General features: G+C 46.8%; 1 protein-coding gene across 1 annotated transcript in view; it reads right to left on the bottom strand.

Moving 5' to 3' along the window:
- The window catches only part of NLRP7 (NLR family pyrin domain containing 7), a 232,412-nt gene that overhangs the window by 9,704 nt on the left and 204,032 nt on the right, over window positions 1-18,676 (bottom strand). The window contains exon 11 of the mRNA XM_060289612.1: window positions 5,678-5,787. The gene's annotated coding sequence lies outside the window, so the exon portion shown is untranslated. The remainder of the gene's footprint in view (window positions 1-5,677; window positions 5,788-18,676) is intronic.

The following is an 18,676-nucleotide window of genomic DNA, read 5'->3' as shown; positions in this document are numbered from 1 at the left end:
AAGAATCTGGTGAGTGGATGGAACGCATTTTGGTTATCATTTTTCCTTTCACTATTACAACTGCCACTACGTCTGCTATTATTAGTACAACTGCTGGGAATGTTTGCACAAGAGGATGGAAAACTGGCTGGAGAAAGAAAACGGATGAACTCAGAGGGACACACATGTGGGTTCAAATCCCAAATCCCTCACTGTATAGGCCTGCAGTCCCATGGCACTCACACCCCTGATCTGGCCTCAGTGTTCTTAGCTGCAAAATGAAGTTAATGATCCCCACTTCAGTTTGTTTTTATTCAATTTTAATTTTTCGTTTTTAAAATGTGGTAAAAATGTACATAACATTAAATTTCCATTTCAGCCATTTTTAAGTGAGTTCAGTGGCACCAAATACACTCACAGTGTACAACCGTCGCCACCTTCCATAGAACTTTTTCAACTTGTAAAACTGAGACTCTGTTCCTACTACACACCAATTCCCCATCCCCCCAGCCCCCAGCCCCTGCACCCACCATTTTTCAGGGACGGTGACTGTATTTTATATCTTGATAGTGGTTTGGGCATCTAACTGTCAAAACACAGCTCCTAGTACATTTAAACGTGTCCATTTCATTTCACTGAACCCACATTTTAACACACAACAAAAAAGAAGGAACATGAAGTTTGAACTCTAGGTAATGATGCACTTGCTGAAATATTCAGGCGGAAGCATACTGAAGTCTGCAACTGACTTTATTTAATTTATTTTTTGGCTGTGTTGGGACTTCATTGCTGTGTGTGGGCTTTCTCTAGTTGCGGCGAGCGGGGGCTACTCTTCGTTGTGGTGCGTGGGCTTCTCATTGCGGTAGCTTCTCTTGTTGCAGAGCACGGGCTCTAGAGCGCAGGCTCAGTAGTGTGGCGCACGGGCCTAGCTGCTCCGTGGCATGGGGGATCCTCCTAGACCAGGGCTCGAACCCACGTTCCCTGCATTGGCAGACAGATTCTTAACCACTGCGCCACCAGGGAAGTCCCTGCAACTGACTTTTAAAGGCACCCCAGTGACTTCCCTGGTGGCGCAGTGGTTGAGAATCCGCCTGCCAATGCACGGGACATGGGTTCGATCCCTGGTACGGGAGGATCCCACATGCCACGGAGCGGCTAAGCTCGTGTGCCACAACTACTGAGCCTCTGCTCTAGAGCCCACGTGCCACAACTACTGAGCCCGTGCCACAACTACTGAAGCCCGCACGCCTAGAGCCCGTGCTCCGCAACAAAAGAAGCCACCGCAACGAGAACCCCGCGCCCGGCAACAAAGAGTAGCCCCTGCTCACCGCAACTAGAGAAAGTCCGTGCACAGCAATGAAGACCCAATGCAGCGGAAAATTTTAAAAATAATTTAAAAAAATAATAAAGGCACCCCAAACACCCCAAGTGGGTTGATGGATAGCTACGTGATAAAACAGAGTAGAATGTCAATGGTTGAACCCAGGTAGTGTGTATGTGGGCAGTCACTGTGACATTCTGTCAACTTCTCTGTGTGTCTGAAACATTTTCATAATAATATGTTGGAGGAAAAACTCAGCCTGTAACAGTCATCTCACCCTCAGTCTTGTTAGCCTCTTCAGTTATTAAAAAAAAACCCTCCAGGCACCTGGCAAAACGTGTGTGGGAAGAGAGGTTTTATTTAAGGAGTCACTGGGATCGGTAGTCACAGTGCTGCAGAGCGCGTGTGTCACTGTCGGATCTCTGAGTTGGGACCCTTCTCTTCTTTGGAAAGAAGCTTCCAGCAGTCCCAGCCTTAGTGGGAAGTCTGTTCGGCCTTCCTCTGTGGCAGCTGTCTCCGCCGTTTGAGGTAGTATGTTTCTGACACCCACTCCCACATGTGTTTTTCCCCCGTACCACCAAGCAATTCTCCGGACACCAGCTGGGTGCCTTGCAGTTCACTCAATAGAAAAGATGCAAAGTATTTACATGGGAAGGGGCTCGGAGTTTTCATACTCTCTTCTCTGAGTAGCACCACCCTCCCCAAATCTCCACGTGTTCACCAGCCCGGAAGCTCTCCGTTTAAACCCCTTCCGTTTGGGGTTTTATGGAGGCTTCGATACATAGGCAAGATTGATTAAATCACGGCCATTGGTGATCGATTCAACCTCCAGCCCCTCTCCCCTCCCTGGTGGTTGGGGTTGGGGGGAGGGTGGTGAGACGGAAAGCTCCAACCCTCTAATCACATGGTTGGTTCTCCTGGCAACCAGCCCCACCCTCAGGTGCTTCCAAAAGTCACCTCATTAACAAATTCAGGGGCTATTGAAAGGGGTTTGTTAGGAATATCAAGACACCTTTATCACTCCTATCACTTAGGAAATTCCAAGGGTTTTAGGAGCTCTGTGACAGAAACAGGGAAAAAGACCAAATTATATTTCTTCCTATAAACCACAATATCACAGGTAGACAGTGAGCAGGGGTCCTGGGCTCAACCTATCATATAGTCCCATGTGTGGGACTTTTCCTCTTGAGTTAAGGCAAAGATGCTTTGCCTCCTTTGTTTCCTGCCCATTCTCACAGCTTGATTTCTCTAGTCTTCCCTTCCGTTCCCAAAGCTACCCAGTATCTTGGTAATAAATTCCTTCTTGGCCAAAACTAACCAGTTATTTTCTGTTGCTTGCAGACTGAGACTCTGAATTGATACACTACGAATCAGAGTACAATCACTGCTACTTCTACTAACTAACCTTACTTCAGGGTTCAGTATATATAAAATGTTTTCAGGCATTGATCAACATCTTACTCTGCTCCGGCTGCTCTAACAAAGAAGAGGCCAGGTGGCTTCTGGGCAACATTTATTTCTCACAGTTCTGGAGGCTGTCCAAGACCGAGGTGCTGCTAGATTCCATGTCTGGTGAGGGACCATTTTCTCTCTCCACCATATGAGGAAACCAGGACCCTCATCAGAATCCAACTATACTGTCACCCAGATCTCAGACTTCCCAGCCTCCAAAACTGTGAGCAATAAATGTTATTGCACTCTGTATAGCATTCTGTTAGAGCCGCCTGAACAGACTAAAACAGGACAGGTGGCTCTTTGCCGTTGGGCTGTCCTGCACTGCCCTGCACATTGCAGGGTGCCTGGGAGCAACCCTGGCCTCCATTCGCCAGAGGCCACAGCGTCACTCTCCAGTTGTGACAATCAAAAACGTCTCCAGCATTTCCTGGTGTCTATACTTGGGACCCTTCTCTTATTACTGTGGATTCCATGAGCCTGTGGTAATTATCCAGAAGATCCCAGGGACTCTAATTACCCAGCTGGTTCTAGGAGCTCCTGGTGCAATTACCCAGCTGGTGGTTCCTAAGGCTATACCATGATCCCCTAGTTGCTTCTAGCTACTCTACATACTTCAGTGACTGTACATAATTATGGGCCAATTCCTAGAACCCTGCCATAATTAGCTGGCCTTTTATAGAAATCCAATCATAATTACCCAGACGATTTATTTACTAAGTAGAGTGCCATGGAAGCTTCTAGTATTTAAGCCCCTCTTCTGGGTACCAGGGACATAGACAATACACAATACAGATTCAGGGTTCCATCTGTCTCCCTCTACAAGAATATAATATCCTCAAGGGCAGGGATTTTTGTTTGTTTACTGATGGACCTCAAGAACCTCAAACAGTGTCTGGCACACAGTAGAGGATCAGCAAATGCTTATTGAATGAAGACATGAATTTGTAGGATAAAAAAAACATTTTTCCGGAACTTTCCTGGTGGCACAGTGGTTAAGAATCCGCCTGCCAATTCAGGGGACAGGGGTTTGATGCCTGGTCCGGGAAGATCCCACATGTTGTGGAGCAACTAAGCCCGAGCGCCACAACTACTGAGCCTGCGCTTTAGAGCCCGTGAGCCACAACTACTGAAGCCCGCACGCCTAGAGCCCGTGCTCCGCAACGAGAAGCCACCGCAGTGAGGCGCCCGCGCACCGCAACGAAGAGTAGCCCCTGCTCACCGCAACTAGAGAAAGCCTGCACGCAGCAGCGAAGACCCAACGCAGCCTAAATAAACATTTTTCCTTCAACCTGGAAGGGAATTTCTCCACTGCGGCCACAAGAGGGCGCTCAAGATACAAGTTAACTCTTTGCAGCTCCAGGTGGGCGGTCTCTGCCCCTCAGCCTCCAGGACCAGGGCCAGGTGACTGCCCTCCCAGCCCCCCAACTCTCTCCAACGCCTCAACACATCCTTTCTCCTTGAGGAGCCTCCACCTCCCCTTCTGTACTGGGAGATGCAAATGCCTGGAATGAGCTGCTCTGAAGAGCAGAATGGACAGAAAATGCATGCACTTGAAGGAGCTTTAAAAACTACTGCCTGGGTCGAAACTCATCAAATGATATACATTAAACATACGCAAGTTTTTAATAAAAATACCAATTACACCTCAGTACATCTGTTAATAAAGAAAGAAAATTTAAAATGACACCGAACTATGTCGGAGAGCGGGTAATTTCCCCTGTACCCCGGTTGACTAATCGTGTCTGGACTAATAATAAAGGAGACACAAGGCAGACTAACAGGAGGAAAACAACTTTTAATTAGTTCGCACAGAGGACTCTTAGAAATAGGGCCTCAGGGCTTCCCCGGTGGCGCAGTGGTTGGGAGTCCGCCTGCCGATGCAGGGGACGCGGTTCGTGCCCCGGTCCGGGAGGATCCCACATGCCGCGGAGCGGCTGGGCCCGTGAGCCATGGTCGCTGAGCCTGCGCTCCGCAACGGGAGAGACCACAGCAGTGGGAGGCCCGCGTACCGCAAAAAAAAAAAAAAAAAAAAAAAAGGACCTAAGAAGTGGCTAAAGCCGGCAGCTTTTATACTTTTTAGACAAAGAGTAAATTGGTGAGGAATTGACAGTACAAAGAAACTTCGGCTTTGGATGTTTAGTTGAAGAATCTAAAGAGTTTGGGCTTGGCTAGTAAATTAGTAAAGCAAGAAGGTTTGTTTCTACAGGCTTTTTGGCTCCAAATTCCCTGTCTCTGAGGATAAGGGCGTCCTTCTACCTCCAGATGCAGGAAGGGTACCTCTCGTATAAAAGACACTTTCAGGGAGACACAGGTCAGAGTGTCCTCACATCAGCTGCTCCTCCAGCAACTTTAACACTACATAAACTTGTCTATGGTGGCATATTTTGGGGTGGCCCACCCTAGCCTCAACAACAACAGTGCAAATCCAACAGCAGTGCAAATCCATGAGGCTAGCACAAGAAACTTGAACATCCCAGTACAATCAACAAAATAACAATCAAAGGAACCGACAATAATGCCATCTCCCAAGGCAGTAACGTGCTTTAGAAAAAACTTACCGGGCTCCCTGGTGGCGCAGGGGTTAAGAATCCACCTGCCAATGCAGGGGACACGGGTTCGAGTCCTGGTCCGGGAAGATCCCACATGCCACGGAGCAACTAAGCCCGTGCGCCACAACTACTGAGCCTGCGCTCTAGCGCCCTTGAGCCACAGCTACTGAGCCCGCGTGCTGCAACTATTGAAGCCCAAGCACCTAGAGCCCGTGCTCTGCAACAAGAGAAGCCATCGCAATGAGAAGCCCGTGCACCGCAAGGAAGAGTAGCCCCCACTCGCCGCAACTAGAGAAAGCCCGCGTGCAGCAACAAAGACCCAACGCAGCCAAAAATAAAAATAAATAAATTTATTAAAGAAAACACAACTTACCGACCATATACTTCCTTGTTCCCAGAGAAGAAAACATGCTTATAGAGGTTATCATGCAGCAGCGTCATTGTGTCCGAATATCAGTGAATATGAAAGCAGGATGAGTTCCACTAAAAATCAAAGCAGAAATAGGAGATGACTACAGTTAACTAAGGTCATGAGGATGGGGTCCTGACCCAACAGGACTTGTATCCTTACAAGAGGAGGAAGAGACACCAGGTACCTATCTTTCTCCGTGTGCGGGCACAGAGGGTAGACCACACGAAGACACAGGTAGAAGACAGCTGGCTGTCTGCAAGCCAAGGAGAGAAGCCTCAGGAGAAAGCAATCTTGCCGACACCTTGATTTCAGGCTCCAGGACTAAAGACAATAGATTTCTTTTAAGCCACCCAATCTGCAGGGGTCCTAGCAGAGGATGTAAATATCAAAGATCAGTGCAAATGCCAGCTCTGCTTTCAGCTCTCAGGGCTGTAGTAATTTCCTGTGGTTGTTTTAACAAATGACCACAGCCTTTGTGGCTCAGAAAAACACCCATGTATTGACTTACAGCTCTTGAGGCAAGAAGTGTAACATGGGTCTCGCTGGGCAGGGCTTCATTCCTTCTGGAGGCTCCTGGGGAGAATCTGTTCCCGTGCCTTATTCCAGCCTCTAGAGACGCCTGTATTCCTTGACTCGTGGCCCCGTCCTTCATCTTCACGTCTCTCCCTGACTCTCCTGCCTCCGTCTTTTAATAAGTGTCCTCGTGATTACATGGAACCCACCTGGTTAATCTAGGCTCATCTCCCCACCTCAGGATCAGCTGAGTAGCAACCGTGATTCCATCTGCAACTTTAATAGCCTCTTGCACGTAATGGAACATAGTTACAAGCTCTGGGACTTTGGAAGTGGACATCTTTGTGGGGGGAGCATTTTTCTGTGTACCACAATCTGCAAGAGGTCCCATCACCCGCACAGCTGCTGTGTGACCTTGTGAAGGGGATATTTCCCCTCTGGCCTCTCATTTCTTCCTCCGACCTGACAATAACCCTTTCAGTTGTATCAGGCAATTTTGAACAAATGATGGAATAAAAAGTGTCACAGACCCAGTGCAGACCTGGAAATTGCTTAACGAATGCTAACTATCCTTGTTATCATTAATGTTAAATATATAAATCGGACACTTGATTACATTTCCATCACCCTACTTGCAAACACCCCCACCCCTGCCCAGCATCCACCAACCCAAAGCCTCGAGGCCCAGCTTCCTTCACTCCTCAACCATTTGAGCAGTGAAAGACCCAGCTGGCCTGAGTCTGCATGGAATTCCACTCCCCCTTCCCCACTTGAACTGAACTGAAATGGGATCTCGGAAGAGGGTCTGAGCGGAATGAGATGATGATGTTCACGAAAGGAACCTGGTCCACCTCCTGGATTCTAGCAGCTCTCTGAAACACGGGAGACACAAACTCGCAACGTGCCCATCTCCCTGTGCCTGGTGGGGATCCAGCTACAGGAGAAACCTGGAGGAGAAGCAGAAACCGACCCCTAACCCAGCCCCAGAGCGTCCCACCACGTGGAGCCCATCGAAAGGCTGCAGGATGAGTTCAGGAGAGGAGGACTCTTACCCAGGGTTTTGATATCTTAAAACAGCCTTTAATCCTGGATAAAACCCCCCCCACACTCGTTAGGATGGCTACTATAAAATATACCCAGACAATAACAAGTGTTGGACGATCCCACTTATATGAGGTTCCTAGAATAGTCAAATTCATAGAAATAGAAGGTAGAATGGCGATTGACAGGGGATGGAGGAAGGGGGGTGGGGTTTGGTTGTTTAATGTACAGAGTTTCAGTTTTGCAGGATGAAAACAGTCCTAGAAACGGATGCTGGAGATGGTTGTACAACAATGTAAATGTCCTTAATTCTACTGAACTGGACACTTATAAATGGTCATGATGGTACCTTTTATGTTATGTGTATTTTACCACAATAAAAAAATGGAAAAAAAGTGGATAAAAGGAGGCAAAGTACAGTGGTTCTCTCTGGAGTATAACTGATGGGTAATGCTTCTGTGCGCTGTTCTGTATTTTTTGAATATTCCACAACAGTCGTGAGTTTATCTGGAAATTTTTTTTTTTTGCCAAAGAGAAAACCACAAATGCTGGCTGATTTATTCACTTAGACTCTTAGCAGTCACTTTCCTGGGCCTATGTTGCGTTCTGGGGACAGAGATGAAGCAGCTTGTGAATTAGGGTAGGGGACAGATGTGGGAAATGTCCATATTATCTAGGCATTCTGTGATGTGGGATCTGACGGGAGGCAGCAGAGGGCGCTGCGGAGGAACGAAAAGGAAACTCCTACTCGAGTGAAAGGTTTGGGGTTGTGTTTGGGAAGGTGATGGGAACGGACACCAGTCTTAGAAGGGATCTTGGTACCGTATCTGTTCTCATTAAGCCTGTGCCTTCAGCGCCCTACAGGTAGCAATTACTTACGCATTTATTTTTGATTATCAGAGCATCACATACCAGTGGAGAAAAGAAACACTTTCATGAATGAAATTAAGACCATTAACTGTCCCAATATCCTGGGATAAACCACAATGGAAAAGAATATGAAAAAGAATGTATATACGTGTACAACTGAATCACTTTGTTGTACAGCAGAAATTAAAACAACATTGTAAGTCAACTCTACTTCAATAAAATAAATTTAAAAATAATAAATAAAAATTGATTGTACAATTTTCAAAATAAATCACAAGGAGAAACCTAGCTGTTCCTTCAACAAATGTCTGACATCGAGCAGGTACCCAGGAAAGATCTATTCATTGGATGCAAAAAAAAAAAAAGAGCATTAATTGTCCATTTGGAAAAATAAAACAATTAGATTCCTAATTTACACCATATGCAAAAATTAACTCCAGTTGGATTGAGAAGCTAAATGTGGAAAAGAATCTAGGAAACTCCTCCTCGGTCCTGGATGTTATAAAGTTATTCTTTGGATGTTATAAAGTTATGCTTCTATAGCATGTTCTCCTTATTTAAACAACACAAAACACTTTTTTAAAAATGTATTTATTCATTTTTGGATGTGTTGGGTCTTCGTTGCTGCACACAGACACTTTCTCTAGTTGCAGCGGTGCATGGGCTTCTCACTGCGGTGGCTTCTCTTGTTGAGGAGCCTGGGCCCTAGGCACACGGGCCTCAGTAGTTGCAGCGCGTGGGCTCAGCAGTTGTGGCTCGCGGGCTCTAGAGCGCAGGCTCAGTAGTTGTGGCGCACGGGCTTAGTTGCTCTGTGGCATGTGGGATCTTCCTGGACCAGGACTCAAACCCCGGTCCCTTGCACTGGCAGGCAGATTCTTAACCACTGCGGCACCAGGGAATTCCCATAAATACTGTATTGACCTTGATTTGATACCTAGCAATACACTCTGGGATCTTTCCTTACTGGCACGTAGGTTATTTTCAAATACATTTCTCCATCATCTTCTAATTTCCACAGTGGTCGCTGAGAAGTCTGATGTGATTCTGAGCTAGGAACAATTACTTTAAAAAATTTACAGAGGAAGAAGCAGACGCACAAAGAGATTGATTAACTTGCTCAAAGTACAGAACTTATAACTAGCAGAGTCCAGAGTCATACATAGAAATCTAGTCTCTGGAATTGTATTCGATGATAATGCACTATATGCTTCCCTATACTTCCCATATTCTGTATGTATCTATTCATCTATCAGCATTCAAAAATATTTACTGAGGGCTTCCCTGGTGGCGCAGTGGTTGAGAGTCCGCCTGCCGATGCAGGGGACACGGGTTCGTGCCCCGGTCCGGGAAGATCCCATATGCCGTGGAGCGGCTGGGCCCGTGAGCCATGGCCGCTGAGCCTGTGCATCTGGAGCCTGTGCTCCGCAACGCGAGAGGCCACAGCAGTGAGGGGCCCGCATACCGCAAAAAAAAAAAAAAAAAATTAAAAAAAAATATATTTACTGAATATCTACTATGTGCCGGTTACTGTTCTAGATGCAAGGATACAATGGGAAACGCTACCAAAAAAAAAAAACCTCTAGAGATTAGAATAGCAATACATTCTAGAGGGAGACAGACAGTAAAGAATATTAGTAAGAAAATACATAACAAGGCTAGTGATACATGCTGAAGGAAAATTAAAAAACAGCAAAAGATAAATATACAATCTGGAGGTGGTGTAGCAGTTTTAGAAAGGATGGTGGTCTGGGAAGGTCTAAGTGAGAAGGAAACATTGGAGCAGGACTAGAGGACAGGACGTGGTGAGGAGCCACGTGCATCTCTGGCAGAAGAACATTCCAGGCAGAGAAAACGGCATGTGCAAAGGTCCTGAGGCAGAAGCATGCTTGGTGTGTTCTAGGCATAGCAAAGACACCCACGTGGCTGAAGCAGAGCCAGTGAGGAGATACAATGACAGAAGATGCAGAGCCCTGTAAGTCTGCCCGAGATGGCAAGCCCTGGAATGATTCTGAGCAGAGTGATACAAAGTGGCTAGTTCTGGTTGCATTTTATTGCCAAATTGTATTTTATTATCCGCGTGCTTTATTCCATGGAATCAGGCTTGTATTTTGGAGAAAGATCCCATTTTTAAAAAAATTTTTATTATTTATTTATTTTCCTTTTGGCCGCACCGTGCAGCATGTGGGATCCTAGCTCCCCCACCAGGGATCAAACCTGTGCCCCTGCGGTGGAAGCACAGAGTCTTAACTACTGGACTGCCAGGGAAGTCCCCCCGCCACCCCGTTTTCTTTAAATTGAGATACAGCTGCCATATAATATTGTGTAAGTATTGTGTAAGGTGAACCACATACTGATTTGATACGTTTATACTGAAGTATGATTGCCATTGTAGTGTTGGCTAGCACCTCTGTTGTGTCACATAATTATAATTTCTTCTTGCAGTGGGAACATTCAAGATCTAGTGTCTTAGCAGGTTTAATGTTTAGAATACCGTTTTATCATCCATAATCACTATACTATGCATTAGATCTCCAGGACTTATCTACTAGTTGCAAGTTTGTATCCTTAAACAACATCTCCCTATTTCCCTCGTCACCACCATTCCACTCTCTGTTACTATTTCACTTTTTTTAGATTCCACATATAAGCGATATCATACAGTATTTGTCTTTCTCAGTCTTACTAATCTCACCTAATATAATGCCCTCAAGATCCAACCATCGTGTTATGGCAAATGGTAGGACTTCATTTTTTCTGGTAGCTGAGTAGTATTCATATATACAGCACATCTTTTTTTTTTTAATAAGTGATTTTATTTAATTTTGGTCGAACCACATGGCTTGCGGGATCTTAGTTCCCCGACTAGGGATTGAACCCGGGCCCTCAGCAGTGAAAGTGCAGAGTCCTAAGCAGTGGGCCACCAGGGAAGTCCCACACCACATCTTTATCCGTTCATCCACTGATGGACACTTAGGTTGTTCCCATATCTTGTGCATGTTGTGAATAATGCTGCAATGAACGCAGGAGTGCAGATAACTCTTCAGATCGGGTTTTCGTCTCCTTTGGATAAATACCCGGAGATGGGATTGCTGGATCCCATGGTAGTTCTATTTTTAGTTTTTTGAGGAACAAGAGATTTGGTTTTCATGAATGGACTGGTGTGTTATATATATGGGAACAGTGCCAACCATTTCAGGAGAACTGCCTTCAGTCCCCTTGTGGACATCCCGGTGTGGACACCCAGACATCATTCTTGCGCCTCCATTCCGAGGGCTGGTAATTGGGAACGGGTGACGTACCCCTCAGACCTTCCCTCTCAAAGGAGACAGACCAGGGTCTTCCTTGGCAGCCTCCTCCTGGCTCTGGGGACTGGAGGTCGACAGTGAGCGTCTCTCCCTGTGAAGACCTCTACTACTGCTCTGCTCAGCGAGGCCTCCGCCCAAAGCCAAAGTCCTATTTTATCCCATAATTTCCCAGGAATAATAAAGCGTTCCATAGGGATCAGCTTTTGGCTAGCTTTTCTCGGGTGCCTCGTCATCATTTCTGTAAGATCCACCTTTTTCCTTCAACAGATTTTTACTCGCAAGGAAATGACTTCCGAGAATGACAGCCACAATGCTGGCTAGTCACTTTCTCTCATCTAGATCTGCCCAAACTCCAGAACCGAGCTTGGCCGGCATCCCTAGTGCTTTGGCAGCCATGGCTGTGTCCGCCCTCCCCTATCTGCCGGGCTTGGCCCCAATTCTGGGAGGAACTGTTAAGTTTAACGGGGTGACACTGCTGCTTGGTTGAGATTAGACCAAATGGGGGAGGTTAAAAATGAGTAGGGGAAGAAAGACAAATACCATATGATATTACTTATATGTGGAATCTAAAATATGCCACAAATGCACCTGTCTAAGAAACAGAAACAGACTCACATAGAGAACAGACTTGCGGTTGCCAAGCGGGAGGGGGTGTGGGGGAGGGATGGATTGAGAGTTTGGGATTAGCAGATGCAAACTATTGCATACAGAATGGATAAACAAGGTCCTACTGTATAGCCCAGGGAACTATATTCAATATCTTGGGATAAACCATAATGGAAAAGAATTAAAAGAATGTTAGAAACCCAAACCAAACAAAACAATAACGAGTCGGCAGGGGAGGTTAGGGGGCTCTTGCAATAATCCAGGTGACAGCTGACGTGGTTGAGACCAGGGTTGTGTTAGCAGAAGTGGTGAGATGAGATTGCAGTTCTGCAATTCTCTCTCTCTCTCTTCCTTCTCTCCATCCCTCCCTCTGCTCTCTCTTCCCCTTAATGGGACTCCAGTTACACATATGTTGGACCTTTCTGGCATGTCCCATACTTGTCTCATGCCCTTTATTTTATTAATTGAGGTAAGTCATGCCCTCTTCTGAATATCTATTCTTCAGTCTCTCTGTACCTCTGTCTGGGTAGGTCTCTGAGACCTATGTCTCAGGTCACTCTTTCTCTCTTCAGCTGAGTCCAATTTGCTGTTAACCCCATAGTTGAGTTCACAGTTTCAGTAACTACATGTTTCAATTCTAGAATTTCTATTTATGTTTTCGTATTTTCCAGTTCTTTGTTGAAATTTCCCATCTTGTCATTTATTTGTACATAGTGGTTATAATTATTTGAAGCCCAACGTGGTCTATTTCTATTACATACTTTTTCCCCCCTCTGGGTTCTTTGGGCTAATCTTAACCACCTGATGCCTTATTGCTTTTGATTATGTGCCAAAAGTTGCGTGTGATGTTTTTGGGGATACTCTGCCACTCTGTACGGTTGTTCTCCTCCAGAGAGGATATATTTTTGCTTGGACTAAAGACCAGTCCTTTTCACTTTTTAAAACTGGGTTTCTCCCCTTCTGAGGTCTTGCTAATGCCCAGATCACCTTCATCCCAGGATGTGACCCTTCAGGGATGTTTATGGGGTACTTCCTCCTGAGGGACCCTTCTGCCTGATGCCCTCAATTTGAAAATATTGTTTAATGCGATGGCCAAAAGTTCCACCCAGCTTTTCAGTCTCTTCTCTGCTGCTTTTACTTTTAGTAGCAGCAAACTGTCAGTGTAAACCTATCCCCAAGTGATAAATCCCCCTCTCTTGGTTTCCTTCCCCTTTTGTAACTTGGAACCATAAACTCTGTCTGCTTTGGAAGCTCTCCAAGGCTGACAAACAGATGTTCTCTATGCTTTTTCTCTGTTTTTGTTTGTTTTGTTTTATTTTTTTGCAGTGGGAAGTTTAATCTAAAACAACGTAGTCAGACATTTCTGGGAACCAAACTTCCATCAGCATTTCTTTTCAGCCTAGTTTCCATTCTTGAAACCGTGCGTTTTTAAAAAACCCTTACAGCTATCACCCTACCCCAAGCAACTCAAGTCTTCCCTGGAGGGCAAGAGCTCCTTAACTGGTCTATACACACGGTTTTGTTTTAATAACTATAAAAATGTCCATTTATATTATATATTATTGCTAAATATAGTATCACAGTAATAGGTGAGAACATAGGGTCCTCCCAGGTTGAAATTCAGCTCCAACACTTACCTGACACACAGCACTAATCACCCTAGTTGCCCCTCTGAGCCCCCCTGTCCTCATCTATAAAACAGATCGACTCCTCTACTGACTCTTGTGAGAATTAAGAAAACTATCCATATGGAGGACTCAGAACGGGGACTGGCACATAACAGGTGCGCAGAAAATGTAAGCTCTTACGTTTATCGCCTCCTCCAATTCCGTCTCCATGAAGTGGCCGTATATATATCTTAGACAAAAATCTGATTATGCCAGGCTTACGTTGAAAACCTTTCCCGTTGGGCTTCCCTGGTGGCGCAGTGGTTGACAGTCCGCCTGCCGATGCATGGGACACGGGTTCGTGCCCCGGTCCGGGAAGATCCCACATGCCGCGGAGCGGCTGGGCCCGTGAGCCGTGGCCGCTGAGCCTGCACGTCCGGAGCCTGTGCTCCGCAACGGGAGAGGCCACAACGGTGAGGGGCCCGCGTACCGCAAAAAAAACAAAAAACAACCAACCTTTCCCATTATCCTAAAGATCAAATCCCAAATCTTTACGTCGCCATTTACAAAGCCCTGCACATTCAATCCCTATGGAAGCATCTCCTCAATGTCCTCCAGTTTCCAGTGCTTTGGGAATTGTGTCAACTTCTGAGAACTTGCAAAATTATTTCCTGACTCAGGGCTAGAGTCAGGATTCTGCCTAGATTCTCCTCAACTCTCAGCTCTGCTGACAGTTCCTCCATCCTCACACTCCTACTTAAGCTCAGCATCATGGGGGCGCCTTCCCCGAGGTCTGCACTCAAGGTCAAGTCCCCTTTTTACACAGAGTCATAGCCACTTTTTCCCTTGGGGCGCCTACGACGTGAGCAGCTATGGCTTACCACGCACCACACTTTCATGGCTTCTCATATATTGTGTTATCACTGCCCCACAGCTGCCCCACAAGACACTGTATACCAGACTTTCCTACACCCAGCTGTGGACTCGTGATGAATTCTCATCAATGGAATGAGAGCAGAGGTGATACCTGCCACTTCAGGATTTTTTAAAAAAAGAAATGGATGTGGGGCTTCCCTGGTGGCGCAGTGGTTAAGAATCTGCCTGCCAATGCAGGGGACACGGATTCGAGCCCTGGTCCGGGAAGATCCCACATGCCGCGGAGCAGCTAAGCCGGCGCGCCACAACTACTGAGTGTATGCCACAACTGCTGAAGCTCAAGTGCCTAGAGCCCGTGCTCCGCAATAAGAGAAGCCACCGCAATGAGAAACCCGCACACCGCAACGAAGAGTAGCCCCCGCTCGCCACAACTAGAGAAAGCCCGCGCGCAGCAACGAAGACCCAACGCAGCCAAAAATAAATAACTTAATTAAAAAAGAAGAAGAAGAAAGAAATGGATGCGTCATTTTCACTCTCTCATTCTCCTTCCCCTCTCTGGTAGCAGAGTACTCCAAGATCTTAGTGGGTGCTGGGGCCAAAAGTTGGAAGAATCCTGGAAGCATGGGTCACCCCATGGAGGAACTCCAACTGCCGAGCTGGGGGCACCCGTACTGAAGGGTTACGTGAGCGAGAAATAAGACATTCCACTGAGACAAACTACTGAGCTTTTGAGGTTGATGTGTGGGGGAAAAAAAATCTAGTGTTACTAGAGGTTAGCTATCAGCCCTGCAATCACATGATTTTTGGAGACCTTTGACGTGTGTCTTCCTCATTAGACCGGGAGCTACATTAATTTGCATAATCCAAATGTTCGGCACAGACTCAGGTCCTTAAGAGACACCCAATAAATATGTATTTGTTGAAACAACAAAAAAGGAAAGCGGCCGACTCACACCTCCCTAGGAAGGCGACTCGCTTCAGGCCCCACGTTCTACAAGAGACAGAGCCGGCATCACAGTATCATTTACGTCTAACTCCTGTCGGTGCTCAGAGTCCCCCTCACACCCTAGGGCCAGCCTTGCCAATCTGGATGCGGTGTTTGGATGGGAGATTCAAGTCGGGCATGAGTGTGGTTGGACCAGTCCTCCTCTCCCACACCCCCAGTCAAGGGAAGGAGGAACTAGGTCATGTGGATGAACTTTCCATTAAACCACTTAGTAAGAAAACCACAAGATGGTTCGGATTGAGTCTCTGACCACCACAGCCCGTACATCTGCCCGTTGGCAAGGCTGAGTCTTGGGCAGGCAGCATCGTGCCTGCCGTGTTTACTTTTTGGTTTTCCATTGGTGAGTTCTGACATGGCAGGAGGGGATCTCTGGGCTGGGGGACCAGGATGCTGAAAATCCAGGTCCTTCCCTAGACCATAGTCCTGGTTGGATCGATGCTATGGGACCTTAGTCTATGATTCAAGGGGGAGCGGAGACTATGGAAAGAAGGTATTGTCTACCCAAGCCTCAGGCTCCCCTGCCCTGGCCTTGAACCAGGGGCTTAGGGGCTTAATCAGATATGGATTCTGAGTGAAGAATGGAGCCCTTTAAACCTGGATTTCTCTACTAGGCCACAAGAGAGGAGGGAGAGGAGGGAGAGGAGGCCACAATCTTGAGTCTGGGCCACAAGATTTGGGTACGAGAGAGTAAGTCTGTGTCCTAAAGTGCTAAGGTCTATACTGGGTCAATGCAGCCGACTCTCACCAGCAGAGCCGGAACTGGATAAGAAAAGGCTGGGATGGTGAGCGTATCTGTGGAGTGCTTTTGGCGTCTAAACTCTCAAGTGCTTGGACTCCGTGAGACTCTAGGTTTTTTTTTTTTTTTTTTTTTTTTTTGGCTGCACCAAACCATAGTTCCCTGACCAGGGCTCGAACTCGCGCCCCCTGCATTGGAAGCATGCAGTCTTAACCACTGGGCCACCGGGGGAGTCCCGTGAGGCTCTAGATTTGATCCCCTTCTAGAAAGCTACTCTAGAGTCATTTTCCTGGGTGATCCAGACTCAGTGTCAGACCAGAAGAATTTCAGGACCCTCTGGGGCTGGGAGCTGTCCAGGTCTGATGAATTCTGTCTGGATAGAGATGGAAATCCTGAGCTCTGGGATAAAGATGTCACCAGAATCACCCAACTACCCATAGTACACGGGAGCAGACAATTCAGGCCTTCGCCACAGTCACTACGGCAGCCGAAGCCACGGCTGGCGATTTCAGGTTGGACGCCTATCCAGAGGTTGCCCAGTCTCAGGTCCCGCCCGTCGTGTTCGGATCAAGGGGGAAATGGATGGGCCACGTGGAGCCCTTCGCAGAGACAAGAACAGAGGGCGAGGGAGGTGAGGAACCAACCCCCCTTCACACGGCCACCCCCCTGTCCTCTGGTTGCTCGTGACATCTACCTTCAGCTTAGCCAGCACTGGGCGGGTTTCTGGAGAGAACGTGGAAATGCATGCCTTTAGCGTTCCTCAGAACTCCAGTGTAGCTGGTTCCTTCTAGTACCGAGGCGTCCATCAGCTCCAATGGTGCATCAGCCGGAGGGGTCATAATGACACGCTCCTTTGCTATCCATGCTCCTGGGAGGCGGCTACCCACAAGGAGCTTTATTGTCTGGTCTCCCTTGCATCTGCTTGTGACTGTAGTAAGTAAATATAGCCAAGCAAGTTGGGCAGAAATAACGTGTATCACTTCCAGGCCAGCGACTTACAGGTGGACATACCCTTTCTGCTTTCTCTTTCTCTTTCCTTTGGTTGGAAGCAGAGGACACTGTTGCCCACGAGGATGGCGGGGCCACAGATGGAAGAGGCTGATGTTCCTGAGACCTCCTAAGACAGGAAGGTCAAATCCTTCCCAGGAAGACCCACATTGGTCATGAGGAAGCAACGGACTCCCTTTGTGTTAAGACACTGGTATTTCAGGGCTGACCTGTTACAGTGGTGACTGTTACCCCTCCTTCATATCACAATGGTAGTTAAATAATTGATGAGTAGCTAAGTAATTGATTGAGTCTAACCCCTCATTGGATGGAAGCTCTGCTGAGCACAGGGACCGTATCTGTTTTGTTCACTTCTGTACCCCAAACACCAAGCGCATGACAGGCAATGACTAAATATTGGTCAACTGGCTTCTGAAGAAAGGGAGCTCACAAAACTCACATTTATGAAAGTTTATGGGGAAAGGGACTTGTCCAAGGTTGTTGTAGGAGACAGAGGAAGATCTCATTCCGTCTGACTTCTCAGCCCACGCTCTGCACTTCTTTCAATATCTTAACAGCCAAGTTTCCACTACACACCTACTCAGAGTGGCCAAGACCCAAAACACTGACACCAAAGGCTGGCGAGGACGTGGGGCAACAGAAACTCGCATTCATTGCTGGTGGGAAACGCAAAAGGGTACATTTTGACCATTTCGCAGTTTCTTACCAAACTCAACCTGCTTACTACCATATGACCCAGCAGTTGTGCTCCTTGGTATTTACTTAAATGAACTGAAAAGTTATGTGACCACCTAGAGGGGTGGGATAGGGAGGGTGGGAGGGAGGGAGACGCAAGAGGGAAGAGCTATGGGAACATACGTATATGTACAACTGATTCACTTTGTTTTATAAAGCAGAAACTAACACACCATTGTAAAGCAATTATACTCCAATGAAGATGTTAAAAAAAAAAACAGAAAAGTTATTTCCACACAAAAACCTGCACACAGATGTTTAAAGTAGCTGCTTTTTCATAACTGCCAAAACTTGGAAGCAACCGAGATGCTGTTCAGCAGGTGAACAGCTAAATAAACCGTGGTCCGTCCACAATGGAATATTATTCAGTGCTAAAAAGCTACGAGCTATCAAGCCATGGAAAAACATGGAGGAACTTGAAATGCTTATCACCAAGTGGAAGGAGTCAATCTGAAAAGGCTACAGGCCGCATGATTCCAACTCTATGACAGTCTGGAAAAGGAAAGACGATGGATACAGTAAGAAGATCAGCTGTTGCCAGGGGTTAGGAAGGAGGGAAGCATGAACAGGTAGAGCAGAGAGGAATTTCAGGGCAGTGAAACTACTCTGTACGATACTGCAGTGGTGGACGCATGGCATTATACGTTTGTCCGAACA

Source organism: Globicephala melas, chromosome 19 (assembly GCF_963455315.2).
Source record: "Globicephala melas chromosome 19, mGloMel1.2, whole genome shotgun sequence".
NCBI lineage: Eukaryota > Metazoa > Chordata > Mammalia > Artiodactyla > Delphinidae > Globicephala > Globicephala melas.
This window is presented reverse-complemented; position numbering and strand designations above follow the sequence as displayed.